Raw genomic sequence first — 19,822 nt, 5'->3', positions numbered from 1 at the left:
ACAGCGTGAGTGGTTTGGTGGGAAAAATGATTATGAGAGAGCAGGAAATTGGAGTCAGGGTAGAGTAGGTAATCAGGTAATCGGAATGAGTCAGGGTGGAGAAGATAATCGAAAAATGTTGCTTTATGAAGAAGTTAAGTTTAAAAGTAGAAGGCAAAGAATTGAACATACTTGTAAAGGTAAACTGAGGCTGGAGCCGAACCAGGAACGAAGACACAAGGCAAATGGCAGTGAGAATAGCTTTTATTGGGGCTTGCGGGTGAGGTTCCTCGGTCCAAAGGTGTGGGCTGAGGAAGTCGCGCTGAGGGAGGAGGGTAGGGGCTTCTTATAGCCTGAGAGGTAGGGAAGCTGGTTGTGCAAACAGGGCCTGGGGGGTCTTGAAACTACTAGGGTAGGAGTTGAGTAAGGGTCATGAGGACGGGGTCTTTGGAAACTCAACCGAAACTGCTGTTTAGGAACTTGTGGAATGCAGGTGAGCTGCAGGTCATGGGGGAGTGTGACTGCCTATCCAGAACTCTGACGCATATAAGTCTGCGGGTGTGTACAAGGGTGAAGGGAGTCTTTAACAAAAGGCCTGCTACTCCGGGTAAGCTGCCATGTTGGGTCTAGATTCCTGCCTAACATTCCGACCTCTTTCCAATAAGAAAATGGGGCGACATGTTCATCTGGCTGCTTCCTGCTGGTATGGGTCATCGTGGGGTTCTTTGGAGGTCGGAACTCAGGTATAGGGGTGGAGCAGCATCTGATTGAAAGTGACCTGGGAGACTTCTTTCATGCGGTCCTGTATGAAGCAGAGGACACAGGGAGCTATGAGTAGCAAGAAGCCAGTGATTAGTAAGGGCCTTAGAAAGGGTAGGACTTAACCGGCCACAGACGACTGCCACCACCTAAGTGAGGGCCTTGATCTGAGGTTTTTCTGGTGGAGTCTTTCCTGAATCTTTTCTAGAGTGAGGAGATTGGTTTCTACTAGTCCTGACTTATTGATGTAGTGTTCGGCCAGGAAGGGGAAAGGAGGCGGTTAGGTTAGAGGAGTTAAAAGGTCTGGGTAAAGGTACCGCAACCAGTGGGGGCTTATTCAAGGCTACACACAAGAAACAACAAGAGATGTTGTGTACCTCGGCCGTGTGTACCACTTGAGCCCCTTCCCTGACTAAGGTTAGCCAGGAGAAAGGTTGCTGCTGTCCTGGGGCTTGCTGCCTGGGTTAGAGCTGAGATGGCTTCCTCCTGTTGTCTGATGTCAGAGGCCAGGCTGAGAGGCTGCTTATGACCTTGATGTAGGCCTTAAAGATCCTGAATCGGGCCACGGGATAAGGCTCACTGTGCCCACCAGTCCTAGGAAGGACAAGATCTCTTCCGCATCCTGAGGAGGCTGGAGAGTTTCAATGAGGCTTATTCTATCTGCTGTGAGGCTTTTTGTAGTGAGTGTGAGGAGTATGCCTAGGTAGGTGACAGAAGGGGTGCAAAGTTGAGCCTTACCCGGGGTAACCTGGTAACCTTGGTCACCTAGAAAATTTAGAAGTGTAGCAGTGTCTGTAAGGGAGCACTCCCAGGAAGGACGACATAGTAATAGATCATCTACATATTGTAGAAGGGTGCTATGGGTTAGGGGGCAGAGGAGGATGTCCTGTGCCAGTGCCTGTCCGAAAAAATGGGGGCTATCTCAAAACCCTTGAGGCAAGACAGTCCAGGTCAACTGGGAAGAAACATGAGTGTCTGGGTCTTCCCATGTGAAGGCAAACAGAAAGTGGCAGTCTGGGTGTAGAGGGATGGTAAAGAAGGCATCCTTCAGGTCAAGGACAGTGAAATGGGTGGTGTCAGGGGGAACGCGCAAGAGGAGCGTATATGGATTAGGAACAACTGGAAAGGTAGGGACTACTGCCTCATTGATGAGGCGTAGGTCCTGCAAAAGACGATAGGCCCCAGAGCTTTTCCGTACAGGCAGGATAGGAGTTTTGCATGGTGAGTTGGCTGGAACTAGCATGTGCTGTTGGAGCAGGCGTGTAATGATAGGTTTTAATCCCTGTCGATGTTCAAGGGAGATAGGGAACTGGGATCTAGAATGGAACTTGGAAGGGTCTTTTAGCTGGATGCGGACCGGAGTGTGGTGCTGGGCAATGATCGGGGTGGAGGTGTCCCACACCTTAGGGTTAATGGGGACTGGAAACGGGAGTGGGAGGTCAGCCTGGCGGGGTTTGTCAGGTGAGAGAAGGGGGAAGAGGAATGCGAGGTGTGGGGAGGGGTTGGGTCGGAAGTGAACTGAGGCCCCTAGCTTGGAGAGGAGATCTCGTCCTAATAAGGGGACTGGGCACGAAAGAATGATAAGAAATGAGTGCGAGAAGAGGGAGACATCCAGGCGGCAAGACAGAGGAGGAGTCTGGCGGTAGGTGGAGGGAGTGCCGTCAATTCCCATGACTGTGACAGCGGAGGGGTGGCTGGGGCCACTGAAAGAAGGCAAAACAGAGTAGGTAGCCTCCGTGTCCATAAGGAAGGATATGGACTTACCCGCTACCTGGAGCATAACCCTGGGCTCGTGAGAGTGAGAGGGGTCCCTGAGTCTGGGCCTCTTCAATCTTCGTCAGTGTCGAGGAGCTGGAAGGCGCCTCCAATACCTGGAGGAGGGTCGTCACTTGGAGGCGCAGCGACCGTCCTTAGGTCGGGGCAGTCTGACTTCCAGTGGCCCATCCGCCGACAGTTCGGACAGGGGTGGGTTGGCTCCTTTGGGTTGGGGCACTGCTTGGCCCAGTGGCCGTCGTTGCCGCACTTGAAGCAGGCACCAGGTGGTGCTTGGGTAGTACCTCTTTTCTGGGAGCTCCTGGAGCCGGCCGGTCTCAGGGCTGCTACCAAGGCCTGGGTTTGGAGTTGTACCTTCTGTTTTAGCCTGGCCTGTTGTTGGGCCTCAGCTGCTTCCTCCCTGGAGTTGTAGACCTTGAAGGCCAGTTTGACTAGTCCTGGATGGGAGTTTGAGGGCCGTCCTCTGCCTTTTTAAACTTTTTTTGGATATTGGGGGCCGACTGAGAAATAAAGTATGAAGCTAAGATGGCTCCTCCTGCAGAGGAGGCAGGGTCAAGGCGGGTATACTGAATAAGTGCCTCTGTCAGTCGGTTAAGAAAACAGCCGGATTTTCATCTGCGCCTTGGACTACCTCCTTTAGTTTGTTAAAGTTGACTGATTTGTTAGAGGCTGCCTGCATGGCGGCAAGAAGGCACTGAACCATCATGTCTCAGCGACGGCGGCATGCCTGCACTACCTGGTAGTCCCAGTCGGGCTCAGCCGAGGGCACTGCCTCGGTGCCGACTGGCATGGCAGGGTCAGTTAAATGAACCTGGTTAGCATGCTGCCTGGCTGCTGCTAGGATGTGTTCCTGCTCCTCAGGAGACAGGGTTGAGGTCATAACGACATGAAGGTCGTGCCAAGTGAGATCATATGCCTGGCATAGATACCTAAACTCTTTGATATAACGAGTAGGATTGGCCGAAAAGGAGCCTGCACGCTCCTCAACCTTAGACAAGTCTGCCAATGAAAACGGCACATGGACCCGGACTACTCCTTTGGCGCCTGCTACCTCTTGTAAGGGACACAGGAGGTCGGTCCTGGACCGAGTATGGGCTGAGACAGGCGAGGAAGGGGAGGAGGTGGAGGTAGGGGAGACAGAATCTGTCGGGTTTGGTAAGGGCACAGGAGGGGGGGAAGGGTGGGGAGGCATTGACGAGGACGGGGATAACCGTGGGTCAGGGTAAGGAGGAGGTTGGGCAGGAGACCAGAGGGGTGGCCGGGATAGGGTGTCAGGAGGCTCAGAAAAAGAGGAGGAATCATCTCTCTCCTTGCTCAAGGGAAGAGACTTTGCGAGCAGAACTTGAGCTAATGAGCATTGGGCACAGAGATCTGGGTGAGAACGCAAGTCCCAAAAGGCCTGAACATAGGGTATCTCAGACCATTTGCCTAGTCTCTTGCAGAAGTTGGTCAGATCTGTGAGAATGTTAAAGTCTAGAGTGCCTTCTGCAGGCCAGAGACTGATTATCCAAATTATATTGCGGCCATGCTATTGTGCAGAAGAAATGAGCCGCTTTCGTTTTATGTCTTGGCTGAGACTTAAAGTCTGGAGATTCACCAAGAGGCACCCCAGAGGAGATTTTTGGTTTGGTTTGGACTGGGTAGTTCCCATGGTCTCAAGGCGGGCAGTCCGGAGGCAATGGGAGCGTCCTCCCACTGCCACGCGGAGTGCGGGGTATGGTGGCTTCCGGGGAGGTTGGACGTCTCCTAGTCCCCGGTGCCGAGGTCACAGCTGACCAGAGAGAGCCCCTGACGCGGCCCCGCATTTTGAACAGGGACTCCCGGAGGGAGCCTTCAGGACGGGGGGAAACTTACCCAGCAGTGATCGAATTGAGTCAAATTTGGTGAGAGGGCTCCAGGCTTGAGGAGGGGATCCCGGCTCAGGGAGAGGAGAGCCTGCCCAACCCGGCAGGTGTCTGGGGAGGGGATCTCCTCCCAGGTTTTGGCACCAAATGTAAAGGTAAACTGAGGCTGCAGCCGAACTGGGAACAAAGACACAAGGCAAATGGCAGTGAGAATAGCTTTTATTAGGGCTTGCGGGCAAGGTTCCTCGGTCTAAAGGTGTGGGCTGAGGAAGTTGCGCTGAGGGAGGAGGGTAGGGGCTTCTTATAGCCCGAGAGGTAGGGAAGCTGGTTGTGCAAACAGGGCCTAGGGGGTCTTGAAACTACTAGGGCAGGAGTTGAGTAAGGGTCATGAGGACGGGGTCTTTGGAAACTGTCAACCGAAACTGCTGTTTAGGAACTTGTGGAATGCAGGTGAGCTGCAGGTCATGGGGGAGTGTGCCCAGCCAGAACTCTGACACATGTAAGTCTGCGGGTGTGTACGAGGGTGAAGGGAGTCTTTAACAAAAGGCCTGCTACTCCGGGTAAGCCGCCATGTTGGGTCTAGATTCCTGCCTAACAATACTGACATAGTAATTCTTTGAAAAGAAATTTAGAACTCCTATCTAACACAGGCAACTATGTTTCCCAAGAAATGTGAATTGACTATCAGCTGTGGAAAGGTAAGACCTGGCTGGGCACGGTGGCTCATGTTTGTAATCCCAGCACCTGGGGAGGCTGAGGTGGGTGGATGGCCAGAGGTCGGGAGTTCAAGACCAGCCTGACCAACCCCATCTCTAGAGAAGCCCCATCTCTACTAAAAATACAAAATTAGCCGGGTGTGCTGGCACATGCCTGTAATCGCAGCTACTCAGGAGGCTGAGGCAGGAAAATCACTTGAACCCGGGAGGCGGAGATTGCTGTGAGCTGAGATGGCGCCATTGCACTACAGCCTAGGCAACAAGAGCAAAACTTCGCCTAAAAAAAAAAAGAATGAAGACCCATCCCCATGATGAGGTTTAAGAGCTCCTACACCACACCATCTTGAGGTTACAGAAAGAATAGGGGATTGGATTCTGATGAAAGAGGTTATGGGAACGGTGAGAGAAGAGGAACTCTGTTGGGGGAAATAAAGGATTGCTAGGGAGAATGAATGGATGAGGAGAGCGATTAACTCGTTCTCTTTAGAATTAACTAGTTCTCTTTAGAATTTGAATGAGTCTGAGAGACAGGCTTTATCTTCTGAAAGGGGCTGTACAGGTCTGATTACATTCTTGGTCTTCCAGGGAGGGGAAGAAAAACCAGTTGTTCTTTGGTGGGTGACCCTGGAGTTTAGGCAGATAAAAATCTTAAACTTCTTTAGAAGCAATGGTAGGGGTGGGGAACCTTGGAGAGTCCTTGAGGTTTCTCCTTCAGTTCAGCATGTCAATATGCCGAATTTTGGGGTCTCAGTTTTTGAATCCCAACACAGTCCGTTCTTTGAAAAGTGCAACAGATTAATAAGCATGTAGCTTATTTTAGATTTAAAGATTTGGAGATATAACCTTAAATACTGGATTTTTATAAATGTAGCTAGGGTCTTCCTGAAACTGCCTTTGCAAAATTGTGACTGAGACAGTGAAAGAGATCTAACCTTACTGACTCCATCTTGCTTCTTGCCTCCAAGCTGTCCTTGTTCATTCCTGGGCGTAGGCTGAACTAACTTTAGGAGAAACTTAGTTTATAGCTTATAGTTTAAACAAAGACTGTAACAGCCCTTTCCCAAAGCAGACCTCCTTCTTGTCTGGGGACTAGATTGCCTTTGTAGGACTAGCATTAGCCACAAGATTAGAAATTATGGCTTAGGGCCGGGCGCAGTGGCTCATGCGCATAATCCCAGCACTTTGGGAGGCGAGTGGATCACTTGAGACCAGGATTTCAAGACCAGCCTGGCCAACATAATGAAACCCTGTCTCTACTAAAAATATAAAAATTGGCCAGACGTGGTAGCTCACGCCTGTAATCTTAGCATTTTGGGAGGCCGAGGCAGGTGGATCACCTGAGGTCAGGAGTTTGTGACCAACCCGGCCATCATGGTGAAACCCTATCTCTACTAAAAATACAAAAAATTAGCCAGGCATGGTGGCAGGCACCTGTAATCCTAGGTGCTCAGGAGGCTGAGGCAGGAGAATTGCTTGAACTCAGGAGTTGGAGGTTGCAGTGAGCTGAGATCGCGCCAGTGCACTCCAGCCTGGGCAACAAGAGAGAAACTCCATCTCAAAACAAACAAACAAACAAATACAAAAATTAGCAGGGTGTGCTGGTTCATGCCTGTACTCCCAGCTACTCGGGAGGTTGAGGTGGGAGAACGGCTTGAACCCAAGAGGTGGAGGTTGCAGTGAGCCAAGATCGTGCTGCTGCACTCCAACCTGGGCGACAGATTGAGACCCTGCCTCATAAAAATAATTATGGTTTAGGAGTCATGCGGCTGGAGGCTGCAAGATTCTGACACTCCCAGAACTGCTCCTAAGATCAGTGCTTAAGATATTTTGCAGACCCTACACTTGATGGATCAGGTGGCCTCACCCAGATTAATAAACTGGTTCATCTGATCTTATGGCCCCCATCCAGGAACTGACTGATCAAGAAGACAGCTCTGACTCCCTAGGACTTCATTCTGACCAATCAGCACTCCTGGCTCACTGGCTCCCCCGATCCTCATCAAGTTATCCTTGAAACCTCTGCTTGCTGGGCCAGGCAAGGTGGCTCCTGCCTGTAATCCCAGCACTTTGGGAGACTGAGGCAGGTGGATCACTTGAGGCCGGGAGTTTAAGACCAGCCTGGCCACCATAGTGAAACCACATCTCTACTAAAAATACAAAAACATTAGCTGGGCGAGGTGGTGGGCGCCTGTTATCCCAGCTACTCGGGAGGCCAAGGCAGGAGAATCGCTTGAACCCAGGTTGTGAACGTTGCATTGAGTCGCGATCAGCCATTGCACTCCAGCCTAGGGAACAAAAGCGAAACTACTCACACACACACACACACACAAAAACAAACAACAACAACGACAAAACTCTGCTCTCTGAATGCTGGGGAGACTGATTTGAGTAATAATAAAACTCTGGTCTTCGCTAAGCCAGCTCTGCGTGAATTACTCTTTCTGGATTGCAATTCCCCTGTCTTGATGATTGGCTCTATCTAGGCAGTGGGCAAGGTGAACCCCTTGGGCAGTTACATTCCTAGGCCTTAGCCAGGGAATTACCATTTATATGATGATGAGTTCAGGGAAAAAGAGATGAAGAGACAGGGAGAAAGTTTTATCTTGGGCCGGGCACAGTGGTTTACGCCTGTAATTCCAGCACTTTGGGAGGCTGAGGTAGGCAGATTGCAAGGTCAGGAGATCGAGACCATCCTGGCCAACATGGTGAAACCCTGTCTCTACCAAATTACACACACACAAAAATAGCTGGGCGTTGTGGCGCACACCTGTAGTCCCAGCTACTCGGGAGGCTGAGGCAGAAGAATCACTTGAACCCGGGAGGCAGAGGTTGCAGTGAGCTGTTATCGCACCCCTGCACTCCAGCCAGGCGATAGAGTGAGACTCCGTCTCAAAAACCAAAGCAAAACAAAACAAAACAAAAAAAAGTTTTATCTTGGATTACCTAGAGGTAGAAAAGTTAAGAACTGGAGGTGGCTTCCAGTCATGTGACCTGAGCACATGAGGCCAGTGGAATGCTGGCGCTGAAAGCATCTATGTGGCAGCTGGACATGTCCTTTTCACTGGCTTCAGCTGCCTTTTTTAGATGAAGATTGTATTCACAGTGACTGTGAGCTCCTTAGGTGCAGAAACTGAATTAGTGTTAAACACTGTTGTGTATGCCTGGCATGGCATGAGGACAGTATAGATATTTCCAAGATCTCTCTTCAAGGCCATCCTTGGATCCCAGAGCCTGAGACAGTGTTAGGGATCTTGGAAGCACTGCCAACATGTCTGACATTCAAGAAGCCACTAACAGCTCCTAATTGTAAACCTGCATGAGAACCAGAGTTCTGCACAAGTGACAGAAAGTGACCTCAGAGGTGAGTCTCAGCTTCCTCAAGTCACTATGTAACTGCCCAGTTATTCATTGTGCTCAGTGACCCAGATACCGTTTAATTCATGCATAGCCAGCTGTATAAGGGACTGGGGATTTATTACTCCAATCAGTCTCCCTGAAAATTTGGACACTGAAGTTTCTAAGGATAACTTGGCAGGTTGGGGGCCAGAGGATAGGCAGTGCTGATTGGATGGGTCAGAGATGAAGTCACAGGGGTCAAAGTGGGTTTTTCTAGCTGTCTTTTGTTTCTGGGTGGGATCACAGAACAGATTGAGCCAGATTATTGGCCTGGGTGGCACCAGCTGGTGCATCAGAACACAGGGTCTAGGAAATATCTTCAGCACCAATGTTAGGTTTTACAATAGTGATGTTATCCCTAGGAGCAACTGGGAAGGTTCGGAATCTTGCAGCCTGTGGGTGCGTGACTCCTAAACCATAATTTCTAATCTTGTGGTTAATTTGTTAGTTTTACAATGGCAGTCTTGTCCCCAGGCAAGTAAGGGATTTGATTTGGGAAAGGACTTTTACTGGCTTTGTTTCAAAGTTCCACTTTAAACTACGTTCTACCCAAAGATAGTTCATCCTATGCCCAGGAATAAACAAGGGCAGCCTGGAGGTTAGAACCAAGATGGAGTCAGTTAGGGCATATCCCTTTCACTGTTGTAACTTTCTCACTGTTTTAGTTTTTGTAAAGGTGATTTCAACTATTGGAGCCAGCTTTGACCAAGCAGCTGTGGATGGAAGTGAGAGACAAATTGGGGTCACCATACAATCAGCAGAGACCAATGCAAGATATATTTTGTCATTTCAGTGAAAATTTGGCTCAGGTTTATTGTCCGAGATCAGTTGATAACTTGTGGTTGTTCAGGAGTTTCTAGTTTAGAAAAACAAAGAAATTCTAAAGGATTTTGAAGACTTGGCTGGAAAACTCCCATGGTCAAACACTTTAATTATAAGGAAAATTAATGCTGATTTTTTTTTTTTTTGAGATGGAGTCTTGCTCTGTTGGCCAGGTTGGAGTGCAGTGGTGTGATCTTGGCTCGCTTTGCAACCTCCACCTCCCTGGTTCAAGTGATTCGCCTGCCTCAGCCTCCTGAGTAGCTGGGACTACAAGCACCCACCACCACACCCGGCTAATTTTTGTATTTGTATTTTTAGTAGAGATGGGGTTTCACCATATTGTCCAGGCTGGTCTGGAACTCCTGACTTTGTGATCTGCCCGTTTCAGTCTCCCAAACTGCTGGGATTACAGGTGTGAGCCATTGCGCCCAGCCAATTAATGTTGATTTTAAGGGAAAAAAGAAAAAAAAAAAAAGCTCAAAAAGATAATTCAGAATTCAAGTAAAAGTAAGGTTGATGATGGATAAGAAGTCCAAACAGATGAAAGAGATGTTAAAAAAAGAGTTCATTCACTACAATGTTTTAGATTCACACATCTTAGATTATTGTGAAAATCCAGCCATCAAAGGAGATAGCAACATTAGTAGGTGATGATTTGGCATCTTGCAAAGATGAGACTGATGAAAGCAAAAAAGAAGAAACAGCATCAAGTGTCAAGTTTAGAGTCATGTGCAACAGAGTAGGAGAGAAACCTTGCTTTCCCTCAAATGAGGCTGGAAGAGATTCTGGGGGTGATGTTTAAGGCTATTTTAAGTGGAAGGCCGACATGACCAACTTTGATGTTGCGATTCTTTTGACTATCCATGATATCATTGTGGGCATGGCATCGACTAAAGCGAGTCTCCATTGAAGACATATCACACATTTTGGACCTATGACTCTTTTGTACCTATCAGTATTTTGGACCTATGGGCACATTTTGGACCTATCAACTCTTGCCCCTGGGATATCCAGCCTCTGTGGTCTGCTACCTTATGTTATAATAGTCGATCCAATGTGTGGAACAGGGGCAATACCAATAGAAGGGACTACTGAATGTTTTCACATTATATTCTGGTGATAATAATCCCCTGGTTGTGTTTTTTTTTTTTTTTTTTTTTTTTTTTTGAGACGGAGTCTGGCTCTGTCGTCCAGGCTGGAGTGCAGTGGCCAGATCTCAGCTCACTGCAAGCTCCGCCTCCCGGGTTTACGCCATTCTCCTGCCTCAGCCTCCCGAGTAGCTGTGACTACAGGCGCCCGCCACCTCGCCTGGCTAGTTTTTTGTATTTTTTAGTAGAGACGGGGTTTCACCATGTTAGCCAGGATGGTCTCGATCTCCTGACCTCGTGATCCGCCCATCTCAGCCTCCCAAAGTGCTGGGATTACAGGCTTGAGCCACTGCGCCCGGCCTTCCCCTGGTTGTGAATAGAGCAGCAAGCAATGTCACATCTTTATTGATCAAGAGCCAAATTAAAGAAGGCTAACCATCCAGAAGCTTGCCCATAGATGCTGTTCAATGGGATATCTGCAATCTGCCATTGAGAACTGGCTCTGTGGATATTGTTGTAGCAGATTTGCCATTTGGAAAAAGGATGGTATCCAAGAAGAGAAACTGGAACCTTCATCCAGCTTGCCTACGGGAGATGAGTTGTGTCTGTGTACACCTACAACAGGCCAAGCTGTACGATGTACTCAGGATGCGAAATGCTTTACCAAAGCATTATCTGGCATGTGACGTGTATGGTGAAAAGTGGATACAGTTCGGGTGAACACTGGGGGTCCTTGTGCTGCAGTTTATATTTTGAAGTGTACACCTCAAGCTTTTGTTCATCCTTCAGAACAAGATGGAGAAACAGGAACTCTGGTAATGCAAAGATTGAAGATGACTAATAATACTCGTATTTCCCAACACTGGAAATGTCAGCATGAAGAACTTGCTTTAAGAGCAAAACAGTATTAACAAAAGTGCAGTCTGCACTCTTTAAACCTGTTCAAAGCTCTTCACCCTAGTTGGCAAAAGATGTGAATGTAATGTAATGAGATTGAAAGAGTCTTATGAGAAAGCAGAGCTTTTTCTTGGCACTGTTTTGTATTTTGGGCAATTAGTATTTTGCTTACAATGCTTTTAAAGATGCCTAGTGAAACGCCTAGTAAAACGCTGTGAGATTTGGGTGTAGAACATTTTATTTTCAGGCTTAAAACTTTTTTTTAAAAAAAGTATAGTTTTTTGTAGAGATAGGGGTCTCACCATGTTGCCCAGGCTGGTCTTAAACTCCTGGACTCAAGCAATCCTCCCAAAGTTTTGGGATTACAGGTGTGAACCATGGCACCTGACCTATTTTCAGGCTTTACAAGCTGTTTTCTGTTGTGCCAAGTGCAAAGCTACTCTGGCCTAAAGGAAAGGTAGAGAACATAATTACATCTTAGGCCACATTTCATTGCCTATGTATCTGTGCTATTCAGTTGTTCAAATTCTTTAACTCTAGAAGTGAAGTATTGCATTTTGTGAACAATGTTTGCCCCATAAGATGAAATCTCACAAGTCCTATAGAAAAGTTTACCATCTGCCTTAAAAATTAAAATGCATATCTGTTATTCAGGTTAATATGCATCTGTTATTCAGAACTAAAATAGAGGATTAGGATTTATCAAAGGGATTGCAAAAATACTGTTGTTAGTAGTAGCATAGAGCATTACTATTTGTAAATAGCACAGGCAGGGCGCGGTGGCTCATGCCTGTAATCCCATCAGTTTGGGAGGCCGAGGCGGGTGGATCACCTGAGGTCAGGAATTGGAGACCAGCCTGGTCAACATGGTGAAACCCTGTCTCTACTAAAAATAAAAAAATTAGCTGGGTGTAGTGGTGCACGCCTGTAATTCCGGCTACTTGGGAGGCTGAGACAGGGGAATTGCTTGAACCCAGGAGGTGGAGGTTGCAGTGAGCCAAGATTGCACCACTGCACTCCAGCCTGGGCAACAGGGCGAGACCCCGTCTCAAAAAAAAAAAAAATAAAAAAAATAACAAAAAATAACAGACACGTTGGTATTTGAGGCCAACAAAGCAAATTAAAAGAAATTTTTTCTTCCAGTTTAAAAAAAAAAAAAAAAGGACAAATGAAGAACTGGGATGATGCATGTGAGCTTATAGTGGCTGTCCTGTGAGCTAAGGGGAAAGGACCCTGCTCGTTTTTGTGAGCAACGTAGGTATGGTTCCCACAAAAAGACCCTTGCAGCACTGTTGAGGGAAGCCCAACATTAGAAGACAAGATCCTGGATAAGGCAGTGCTTTTATGAAATATGCTTCCAGTGGCTAGGGGCTATCTTCAAGTGACATTGTATGCAGAAGACATCACCAGACAAAAAAAAAACATCAAGGAACATTTGAGCACCCAAGCCTCTTGGGGAGCCCCATAAATACTTGGTTATTATTGTTAATAACTGGTTATTAATAATGTGGTGGTGTGTGTTTGGAAGTTCTGCTTTAATGCAAGTAAGGGTAACAAGTCAAGGAAATTTAAGTCTAAATGTAAATGGGACCTTGTCTAGTTCTATAAGGCTGAGGAGTTTTACTTAGGATACCTAAGATTTTTTTCTTTCTTCTTTCTTTTTTTTTTTTGTTTTGGCGATAGAGTCTCTCTCTGTGGCCCAGGCTGGAGTGCAGCATGTAATCCTGGCTCACAGCAACCTCTATCTCCTGGGTTCAAGCGATTCTCCTGCCTCAGCCTCTGAGCATCTGGGATTACAGGCGTGCGCCATCATGCCTGGCTAATTTTTGTGTTTTTTGTAGGGATGGGGTTTCACCATTTGGCCAGGCTGGTCTCGAACTCCTAACCTGAAGTGATCCACCTGCCTCAGCCTCCGAAAGTGTTGGGATTACAGGCGTGAACCACCGTGCCTGGCCTAGGATACCTAAGAGTTTTAGTGCCGACTGGGCGCGGTGGCTCATGCCTGTAATCCCAGCACTTTGGGAGGCCGCGGTGGGCAGATCACGAGGTCAGATCGAGACCATCCTGGCTAACACAGTGAAACCCCCTCTCTACTAAAAATACAAAAAATTATCCTGGTGTGGTGGCGGGCGCCTGTAGTCCCAGCTACTGGGGGGGCTGAGGCAGGAGAATGGCATGAACCCTGAAGGCAGAGCTTGCAGTGAGCCGAGATCGTGCCACTGCACTCCAGCCTGGGCAACAGTGAGACTCCGCCTCAAAATAAAAGAAGAATATTTTTAGTGCCTTGTCTTAAAAAAAAAAAAAAAAAACTACACTTGGGAGCCCAATATGTAAGAGCAAATGGGCTATATTCAAAGGAGGAATTGGAGTCCCAGAGACCTGCTCACTCTGTACTCCTATTTTAACTACCCCCCTACCCCCTCACCACCTCTGAGGTGGTGGCTTCTGGTGGCACCTCTGAGGAATTCCCAAGGCTCTGCAGAAAGGGTTTGAAAGCCACTATTTTTTCTTTGGTTACTTTTACTATGTATTATTAAGAAGTAAATATTGGACAGGCGTGGTTGTTCACTTGAGGACAGGAGTTCGATACCAGCTTGGACAACGTGGTGAAACTTCCATTTCTACTAAAAATACAAAAATTAGCCGTGCGTGTTGGCACACATCTGTAATCCCAGCTACTTGGAGGCTGAGGTACAAGAATCACTTCAACTCGGGAGGCAGAGGTTGCAGTGAGCCAAGATGGCACCACTGCACTTCAGCCTGGGTGACAGAGCAAGACTGTCTCAAAAAAAAAGGGTAAATATTTTCATGTTTCTGCATGGTCAGGGCTTTCTGAGCGTAGAAAAGTAGAACCTGGGTTAAAAGACAAGCCTTGGGAGTTAAAAGATGACTTAAGGGATATAAAACCCAGAGCGCTGGAGGCATTCCCAAGATTATAAACCCAGTAACATTTATCTTACCTTCTCCTGGAGACATTTATTTATGTTCCAAAGGGTAAGAGCCCGGGGAATCTTCCCCTTTTCTTCCCAAGGAGAATTTGCTTACTGTAGGTAGATTAGCTTTCTTTCACTTTCTTAGGCGAAGGCGGCAGCTGGGCAGTTATGCTGTACAAACTTACAGATTCAAAATTTTGGGATTCTTCTCCTGTAGTTCAACCCTTACCTATAAATGGGTTTTCATTGCATTGTCTATGGGGTATTAGGTATGGGAAAATTATGTATTTCTTGACTTAAGTAATAATAACTCTGATCTCTGCTCCAGAAACTTTGTGTTTACTTTCAGGTTACAAGAATGAATAAATATAGAGATTAAAAACTTAAATATTTTTATGTAAAACACTTCTTAGGAGAATATACTTAATAATGTATCTGTACAGAAATGATTGTATGTATACTTCAGGTTTAAGCTTTACCTTAGTATCCCTGAAACTTTTCAGATTATCTCAGTTTTCCTTATAGAGGTGCTTATTATTAGCTGTTTCATGTTAAAGACTACTAATAGTGGAAAAGTAAATGCTTCTATAGGATGTGATTAGCTCACTCATTGATAGGGTTAGACCTGCACTGAGCACAGTAGATTACTTAACTGTCACTTAAATAATGATCTCATTGATAAAGGGAGAATTAGAAGTGGCTTGTTTTCAAGGGTTTCTGAGAGCCGGATTCTACTGCTTCATTAAAATGTGATATTTTGGGGCCAGGCATAGTTGCTCACGCCTGTAATCCCAGCACTTTGGGAGGCCGAGGCAGGCAGATCATGAGGTCAAGAGTTCAAGACCAGCCTGGCCAACATGGTGGAACCCCGTCTCTACTAAAAATGCAAAAATTAGCCAGGTGTGGTTGTGCATGTCTGTAATCCCTGCTACTCGGGAGGTTGAGGCAGGAAAATCGCTTGAACCTGGGAGGTGGAGGTTGCAGTGAGCCGAGAGGGCACCACTGCACTCCAGCCTGGGTGACAGAGCAAGACTCCATATCAAAAAAAAAAAAAAAAAAAAGTGGTATTTTCATTTCCAATTATGCAAGGTAGTCAAGCACAAGAGAAATGTTTTATACATATTTACTTCTTTGTAGACTAATATTCCTTACCCAAGTGTAACACAGGTATTAATGCATTAACTTATGCTTATAAACATTTTCATTGAAAATAATAACATTACTGACAGATTATTTCTATATGAAGAAAAACAGAGTATGAATATTGTTTTCCAGATACAAAGACTAAAAGTTTATTTAAAAATGAGTAAATATGGCTGAGTGTGGTGGCTCACGCCTGCAACCCCAGCACTTTGGGAGGCCAAGGCAGGCAGATCATCTGAGGTCAGAAGTTCGAGACCAGCCTGACCAATATGGTGAAAACCATCTCTACTAAAAATACAAAAATTAGCTGGGCGTGTTTGGCGTGCGCCTGTAGGCCATACTACTAGGGAGGCTAAGACGGGAGAATTGCTCGACTGGAGGCTCAGAGGTTGCAGTGAGCTGAGATGGTGCCACTGCACTCCAGCCTGGGTGACAGAGTAAGATTCTGTTTCAAATAAATAAATAAATAAATAAATAAGTAAAATAAATAAATAAAATGCGTAAATAAATTTTTTATGTCCCTAGCATTTACATATTTGTATTTTTTTCAATTGTTAAAATGATGGATACATTTTGCAGAAAATGTGAAATATTTAGGAAAATAGAAAGCAAGGAAAAATACAGATCTCTTTTTAAATTTGTATTTCTTGAGACAGGGTCTGGCTCTATTGCCTATGATGAAGTGTAGTGGCATGATCACAGCTCATTGTAGCTTTGACCTCACTGGCCCAAGTGATCCTCCTACCTCAGCCTGCTTTTGTATTTTTTTTTTTTTTTTTGCGATGGAGTCTCGCTCTGTCGCCCAGGCTGGAGTGCAGTGGCACGATCTGGGCTCACTGCAAGCTCCGCCTCCCGGGTTCAGGCCATTCTCCTGCCTCAGCCTCCCGAGTAGCTGGGACTACAGGCGCCCGCTACCACACCCGGCTAATTTTTTGTATTTTTAGTAGAGACGGGGTTTCACCATGTTAGCCAGGATGGTCTCGATCTCCTGACCTCATGAGCCGCCCGCCTCGGCCTCCCAAAGTGCTGGGATTACAGGCGTGAGCCACCGAGCCCGGCCTGTATTTTTTTAATAGAGACAGGATTTACTCATATTGCTCAGACTGGTTTCCAGTTCCTGGGCTCAAGTGATTTGCCTGACTTGGCCTCCCAAAGTGCTGAGATTATAGGTGTGAGCCACCACGTCTGGTCAGATAATTTCTTTGTGGCCGGTTTTTACACAGATATGGCAGAGAGACAATTGGAGTAGTATTTTTAAGTTTTGTGGCTGGCATTGGGGAAAAGAGGTCTGGTTTTTGTGACCCTTGTTGGGGAAGAAGTTGTTTTTTGTTGTTGTTGTTTTTTGTTGTTTTTTCGTTGTTGTTTGTTTGTTTGTTTCTGAGACTGAGTCTCGCTCTGTTGCCAGGCTGGAGTGCAGTGGCGTGATCTCGGCTCACTGCACTCTGCCTCCTGGGTTCGAGCGATTGCCCTGCCTCAGCCTCCCGAGTACAGGTGCACACCACCACGCATAGCTAATTTGTTTGTATTTTAGTAGAGAGGAGGATTCACCATGTTGGCCAGGGTGGTCTCATTTCCTGACCTTGTTATCTGCCCACCTTGGCCTCCCAAAGTGCTGGAATTACAGGTGTGAGCCACCGCTCCTGGCTGAATTCTAGTTTTTATAGCTATCCTCAGAGGAGAATGGGACTGAGAGATAGGAAGGCAGGAGGTCAGAGAAAAGCTTTGGCTTCTGAGGCTGCTGTGATGCCTGCATTTTAGGGTATGGTTTCTGTGCTTCAACAATGGTAAACACCTACCTTTCTTCTGGGAGGGAGTCTGGAATTGTGGTACATGGTATGCAGACAGTGCCTATGTAAATAGTGTTCATTGAAAACCGAGGTTCTGAGTCTCTAATAGATTTCCCTGGGCACAAACTTTGCATGTTTCTATATCTATTTTTTGTTGTTGCCGGAGAAAGAAGCATACCTGATGTGGCCTTCCATGAGAGCAAAAGAACATAAGCAGCCTTTGCATGGCATGAATTTTTTTCATCTCTACCTGTGTCTTTTCCTCTCGTTGGTCCTGTCATATGTCATTTTGCTGTAGTAAACCTTAGCTCTGTATACAACCAGATGATTAGGTCCTGTGGATCCTCCTAGCAAATCACTGAAAATATGGGTGGTCTTGGGAATCCCTGAAACAATACCAAAGGCAGAAACCATAAAATAATTTTCTTTTTTTTAAAGATGGAGACCCGCTCTGTCGCCCAGGATGGAGTGCAGTGGCGCAATCTCGGCTCACTGCAACCTCTTGCTCCCAGGTTCAAGCGATTCTTCTGCTTCAGCCTCCCAGATAGCTGGGATTACAGGCGTGTGCCCCCACACCTGGCTAGTTTTTGTATTTTTAGTAGAGATGGGGTTTCACCCTGTTGGCCAGGCTGGTCTCGAACTCCTGACCTCAGGTAATCCACCCTCCTTGGCTTCCCAGAGTGCTGGGATTACAGGTGTGAGCCACCATGCCCAGCTAATTTTTGTATTTTAGTAGAGACGGGGTTTCACTATGTTGGCCAGGATGGTCTTGAACTCCTGGCCTCAGGTGATCTGTCCACCTCGGGCCCCACAAAGTCCTGGGATTACAGGTGTGAGCCACCATGCCTGACCCTTGAATTTTTTTTTTCTTCTTTTTTTTTTTGAGACGGAGACTGCTCTGTCATGCAGACTGGAGTGCAGTGGCGCAATCTTGGCTTGCTCACTGCAACCTTCTCCTCCTGGGTTCAAGTGATTCTCCTGCCTCAGCCTCCCGAGTAGCAGGGACTACAGGCACCTGCCACCACGCCTGGCTAATTTTTTTGTATTTTTAGTAGAGAAAAGGTTTCATCATATTGGCCAAACTGGTCTCGAACTACTGACCTTGTGATCCGCCTGCCTCGGCCTCCCAAAGTGCTGGGATTACAGACGTGAGCCACCGTGCCTGGTCTGAATTGTTTATGTAAAGAGAAAATATGGAAATTAATTGCAAAAGTTGAGGATTTGGCCAGGCACGGTGGCTCACTCCTGTAATCCCAGCACTTTGTGAGGCCAAGGCGGGCGGATCACGAGGTCAGGAAATCAAGACCACGGTGAAACCCCGTTTCTACTAAAAATACAAAAAATTAGCCGGGCGAGGTGGCGGGTGCCTGTAGTCCCAGCTAGTTGGGAGGTTGAGGCAGAAGAATGGCATGGACCCGGGAGGCAGAGCTTGCAGTGAGCCGAGATCGCGCCACTGCACTCCAACCTGGGGGACAGAGCGAGGCTCCATCTCAAAAAAAAAAAAAAAAAAAAAAAAAAAAAAGTTGAGAATTTTTTTTTTCTGTTTTTATTGTGTCTCTTTTATTTACTTTATTAATGTAACAGAGGCTGCAGAAAATTAATATTAATTAGTTGTATTGGAAGGTGAATTCCTATTTTATTTTTTATTATGCATAAACATTTGATGCTGAAAATTCATGTCCCCTCTGCCTCCAGAGATTTCAGAAAAAGAAATCTAATTAAAAATTATCATCTCGATGTGATTCTTTTGTGAGTGATTGTGTTAAAGAGGAATAAAGTGGATGATGATGAGACAATAATTAATCTGTAATTATGTCAATACATACTCATGAATTTCCATGATGAACAGAACTGAAGCCTCCTTGAGTCCGTGAAGATCTTTTACTCTCCTTTTCCACGAACCTCGTTTCTTATTTCCCATGAACCTAGAAATTGAAAACAATTATTGCCTGGTGACTCCCAAATTATAATTTCCCTGGAATGTCTTCCAGTGGATACTAATTTTCCAGGTACCATCAACTCCTAAAATTTCCTGTCAATCTAGGTTGTTAGGAACAGAGCTTCTTCCATGACTTTGGACACATGCTGGAAAGGAAACATCATGCTGTTACAGATAAAGCTTCAGCAGATTAAGAGAGAATGCTTTGAAGCGAGGCCCATTTTCTGCCTCTTCGTGCATAAGGTCTGGTGGTTAAGTTCTCTGTGAATCATCAAATTAAAAAATTATTTTGGTGTATATCAAAGGTTTCTGTTTCATATTGCTGTTTGAGCAGTTTGTTTTGTGACTTGGCCTTTAAAAAAGTTTTTTAATCTCAGTAGTTGGCTAGTATGGGTGGGAAGAGATGCCATGATTCCTGTCACACAGATGAGCCACTTGTGTGGGCATCTGTCAATTATCCCTGCTCTGGTGTTGCTCAAGTTTATTTGTGTCGTCTAAACCCCAGGGCCAAGTACCAGGGGAGTCCTACCAAGCAGCTTTGGCAAGCATAGAATTGATGGCAGCTTCATTATAATTATACTTCTTTGCATGGTTGACCAGCTGTATCATCATAATAGCTTTCCATACTAGAGGCCAAAAAGACAGAGAGATATACAAGCTGCTCAATATATTTCAACAAATTACATTACAATTTATGCCTTTTCCAACTGTTTTATGCCTTGTAATCATCCCCTACTCCCACCCAG

General features: G+C 46.3%; 1 protein-coding gene and 1 pseudogene across 11 annotated transcripts in view; both read left to right on the top strand.

The window, feature by feature from the left end:
• SUGCT (succinyl-CoA:glutarate-CoA transferase) overlaps window positions 1-19,822 on the top strand; it is a 748,045-nt gene that overhangs the window by 13,530 nt on the left and 714,693 nt on the right. The window contains exon 1 of one of the 10 annotated variants that reach the window (XM_077996912.1): window positions 14,193-14,268. The exons of the other annotated variants lie outside the window; for them this stretch is intronic. The gene's annotated coding sequence lies outside the window, so the exon portion shown is untranslated. Of the gene's footprint in view, window positions 1-14,192; window positions 14,269-19,822 lie in introns of those variants that run through there. 10 annotated transcript variants of the gene reach the window in all.
• Window positions 3,398-10,874, top strand: LOC144340110 (tRNA (guanine(6)-N(2))-methyltransferase THUMP3-like; annotated as a pseudogene). The gene is made up of 4 exons (XR_013415834.1): window positions 3,398-3,413; window positions 3,466-3,666; window positions 9,133-9,192; window positions 9,743-10,874. The product of XR_013415834.1 is annotated as a tRNA (guanine(6)-N(2))-methyltransferase THUMP3-like (transcript).

The sequence above is a fragment of the Macaca mulatta genome, chromosome 3 (assembly GCF_049350105.2).
Source record: "Macaca mulatta isolate MMU2019108-1 chromosome 3, T2T-MMU8v2.0, whole genome shotgun sequence".
In the NCBI taxonomy this organism is placed as follows: Eukaryota; Metazoa; Chordata; class Mammalia; order Primates; family Cercopithecidae; genus Macaca; species Macaca mulatta.
This window is presented reverse-complemented; position numbering and strand designations above follow the sequence as displayed.